General features: G+C 34.7%; 1 pseudogene; it reads left to right on the top strand.

The window, feature by feature from the left end:
* Positions 1 to 447: 447 nt before the first annotated feature.
* Positions 448 to 1483, top strand: LOC138150592 (peptidyl-prolyl cis-trans isomerase-like 3 pseudogene; annotated as a pseudogene).
* Positions 1484 to 4714: the final 3231 nt, after the last annotated feature.

Genomic DNA, 4714 nt, shown 5'->3' with positions numbered 1-4714 from the left:
TAGCAAGGGGATACTTTCTAGAACTTGATCAAATAATAACAAAATTTATTTGGAGAAACCAAAGATCTAAAATATCAAGAAAAAATGATTTTAAAAATAGGAATGAAGGAGGAATAGTGCTTACAGACCTCAAACCATATTATAAAGCAGGAGTCATCAAAATCCATCAAGTATTAGTTAAAGAATAGAGAAATAGTCCAGGGGAAAAGATTAGACAAAAGAGATGTAAAAACAAACTAACTTGGCATTTGATAAAGTGAAAAACATAAATTGTCTAGGGAAAAGCTCCCTGTTTGATTAAAAAAAACTACTGGTAAAACTAGAAGGTACTCCATTAGAAATTAGGCTTATATGAAGACTTTACGCCATACTCCACAATACATCCTAAATGGATAAGGGACCTTAACTTTATAGGTAACAGTATTAAAAAAAAAAAAACAGAAGAGCTCTTCCGGTCAGCTTGTTTTGGGGTCCAAAATCTTCTTTCGCGTTTGGAAATCTGGAGCGATGGGCTTTCTTTTGGATTGCCTGAAATCCCCAAGTAGCAAGATGTCTGTGACATTGCACACAGATGTAGGTGACATTAAAATAGAAGTCTTCTGTGAGCGGACTCCCAACTCATGTAAAAATTTCTTGGCTCTTTGTGCTAGTAATTACTACAATGGGTGTATATTTCACAGAAATATCAAGGGTTTCATGGTACAAACAGGAGATCCAACAGGTTCTGGGAAAGGAGGAAACAGTATCTGGGGCAGGAAATTTGAAGATGAATACAGTGAATACACTTAAGCACAGTGTTCGAGGAGTTGTATCCATGGCTAATAATGACCCAAACACCAATGGATCACAGTTCTTTACTACGTATGGCAAGCAGCCTCATTTGGACATGAAGTACACAGTGTTTGGAAAGGTAATAGATGGCCTAGAGACTTTGGATGAACTAGAGAAGCTGCCAGTAAATAAAAAGACTTTTCGTCCTCTTAATGATGTACACATTAAGATATTATCATTCATGCCAATCCATTTGCTCCGTAACTATAATGTATTGACCAAAATTTTATCAAACAGTGCAGGAAACACCTTGTTCTTGTTCACTGCTTCATTATGCCAGAGACTACATCTTTCTACTTGTTCACTAATAAGGACTTAAGACAATTTGCCCAAGGAGGGGCAGTATGGGCCCTTCAAGCCAACTCTGCAAAGTCTGTCTGCTACGAAATTATGGGAGGAAAAAATGCTGAGCCAGAACAGTACAACATACTTATTACTTTTCTGTCTTGCAAATATTTATGAGAACAATTCATACATGTATTAGTGACTTCCTTCAAGGAAGTATGCTAAAGAAAATGTCTAGTTTTCGAAAGTGACATACTACAGAAAATGGTATCTTCCCACTTATAATAAAGTGTGATGTTGGATTTGTTACTTTTTAAAAAAAAACAATAAAACATTTATAACTTGGAAAAAAAAAACAGAAGAGAAACAGATCATATGCCTCTCATAGCTATGGGTAAGATATGAATTCTTAACCAAATAAGTAATAAAAGTAATTATAAAAGATAAAATAGATAACTTTGATTACTTGAAACTGAAAAGCTTCTGCATATGCAACAACAATGCAGCTAAGATAAGAAGGGAAGTGGTTGAATGGGGAAAAAATCTTTTCATCAAGTTTCTCTAATTAGGGTTTAGTATTCAATCAACAATTAATAAATATATATGACCATATATATGTGTGCACATATATATACATATACATATATATTCAAAGAAAATGATCAAAAGTTTTCTAAAGAAGAACTGCAAAGAATTCATCACATAAAAAAAGCTCCAAATCAGTAACAATAAATGAAATGTAAATCAAAATGAACTTAAGGTTTCAACTCACATCTGCAAATTGCCAATAGTGACAAAAACTGTTAATGTTGGAGGGGATGTGGAAAGATAAGACCTCTAATACATTCTTGGTATTGCTATAAAATGGTACAGACATTTTGGAAAGCAATGATAGCGACTAAAATGGTCATATACCCTTTGAACCAGAGACTCAACTATTAGGCTGTCCCAAAGAAGCTACTGAAAAAAAAAAGTTCCCCATATACTCTGATACTTATAATAGCACTTTTTGTGATTACTGAAAATTGGAAACAAAGTAGATGCCCGAATGGGTAATAGTTAAATAAATTGTTGTACATGAATTTAATGGAATTATTATGATACTATAAGATATAATGTATGTGATTAATACAGAGAAGTATAGAAAGATTTATATGAACTGATGTAGAGTAAGTAAGCAGAGACAAGAAGACAATACACACAGTAACTACAACAATGTAAATGGAAAGAACTCTACCCCTTAAAATCAAAAGTAAATGTAACAAAATTATAAAAATCAAACAGAGCTTAGAATGAAGAGAAATAACCCCCACCCACCTCTTCATGGAGGTGGTAGGACCACAGGTGTTAAATTTCACATGTTTTCAGACTTTTTCAATGTTTCAGTCACTTGTGCTGACTTTTTATTTACAAAAAAAATATTTATCATATGAGATGGCACTCTGGTAGTGGAAGGGATACATGGAATACTACTGTAATGTAAGAAACAGAAAATATCAATACAACTTCTTTTTTTAAAATAAACAACATATTCAGTAGGTAACTAATGCAGAAAATACTACATATACAAGCTATACAACAAGTCTACCAAGGAAGATCCACATGAGGTGGATTCCATTTTCCCCTGTGCTATATTTCTGCAAAGGCCATGGAAAGGTTGTTTCAACCATATAAGAGAAAAATAGACATCTGTAAAGAACATGAAAAGACAAGCACAATACAATTTCTTATGATTCCAAAGCTGATAAAGGTTACTGTTCCAATTCTTTTCCAATTTTTTAATTATCAAAAGTTATAAAACATCATCTCATGCAACCTATTACAACATGTGGACCACGTTCAATGTAAAAGGTATTCAATGGAAACCTATTACAGTACCCTTCCCTCTAGCCCAACTTCTTGAAAACATAAAAGATCTTTTTAATTTTTTTAATCTTTCTCAATCTTTTGCAGATTCATTCAACTAAGTTATATGTATTTTCAGAAAGGCATTCTTATTGTTCTAAATTCGATAGATGGCTTTAAAATGCTGAGAAGACTGGAAAGCAATCTGGCAGGAATTAGGTAGACCAACATGTCATTCTATATACTAAGATCAATTCCAAAGGGATACATGACCTAGATATAACAAGTCATATTATAAATAAATCAGAGCAGGGCGGCCAGGTAGCACAGCGAGTAAGAGCACTGGCTCCAATGTAGGGATGACCTGGAGATCGAATCCCAGGCTCAGACCCTCAGCACCACACCCAGAAATAACTGGCTGTGTAACCTTGAGCAAGTTACTTAACCCCATTGCTTTAAATAAATAAATAGATAAATAAATAAATGAATAAATAAATCAGAGGAGCAAAGAAGAATTTACCTATCAACTATGAGTAGGAAAAACGTTTTTAACCATATATGCTATGGAGATGATCACAGATGAGAATGTGAACAATTTTTATTACATAAAACCAAAAAGCCCTTGTACAAACAATAACAACGTAGCTAAAATAAGGACTAAAGCAAGGGATGGAGGAAATTCCTTTACAGAAAATTCCTCTGATAAATAACTTATTTCCAAGATACCAAGGAGTTTATTCAAATGAATAAGAACTGATCCCCAGTGGATAAATAGTCAAGAAATATAAAGCAGTAGTTTTCTGTGGAAGAAATACAAGCTATTAGTAGCCATATGAAAAAAAATGCTCCAAATTACTAATAGAGAAATACAAAACTAGGCAACTCTGGAGGCTCTAACCTCACACTGCCCAGATTGCTAAAGATGACAAAAAGGGAAAATGACAAATGTTGGACAGAGTACAGAAAAACAGGCATTGTTGGTGGAGCTGTGAATTAGTCCAGCCATTCTGCAAAACAATTTGGAACTATACCCCAAAAGTCACTAAACTACACACACATTCTTTGACTCAGTATAGGCCTATATATGCCAAAGAAAACAAAGTGGGAAAAGATTCACCTGTATAAAAATATTTATAACAGTTATTTTGTAAGTGGCAAAGAACTGGAAGCAGCACATAGGGAATGACTGAACAAATACATGAATGTAATAGAATGTTATTGTGCTACAAGAAATAAGGAGGACCATTTCAGAGAAACCTGAGAAGACTTTTCTATGAACTGATAGAAAGTGAAGTGAGCAAAATCAAGAGAAAATTTTCAATAACAAACTTTGAAAGACACAAGAACTCTGATGAATAGATTCCAAAGGACCAATGACAAGCATACACATACCTCCTGACAGAGAGATGATAGACTCAGGGTGCAAAATGAGACTTACATTTCTGGACAGGGCCATTGTGGGAGAATTTATTTTGCTTCATTATGCATATTTGTTATAAGGGCTCTGCTTTTCTTTTTTGGAGAAGGGAGGTGAGAGGAAGAGGGGAGATAGGGATCTCCCCAAATAAATGAGGGGAGACAGAAGTCAAGGCAAAAGTAATCACTGACAAAAATGGTAGCCTTGGGGGTGGCTAGGTGGTGCAGCGAATAAAGCATGGGCCCTGGAATCAGGAGGACCTGAGTTCAAATCCGACCTCAGACACTTAACACACACACACACACACACACACACACACACACACACACACACACA

Source organism: Petaurus breviceps, unplaced genomic scaffold (genome assembly GCF_028583685.1).
Source record: "Petaurus breviceps papuanus isolate PSGF00001 unplaced genomic scaffold, PetGlider_PUasm1.0 90881, whole genome shotgun sequence".
In the NCBI taxonomy this organism is placed as follows: domain Eukaryota; kingdom Metazoa; phylum Chordata; class Mammalia; order Diprotodontia; family Petauridae; genus Petaurus; species Petaurus breviceps.
Note: the sequence above shows the minus strand (reverse complement) of the source record. Positions and strands in the feature narration are given on the sequence as shown.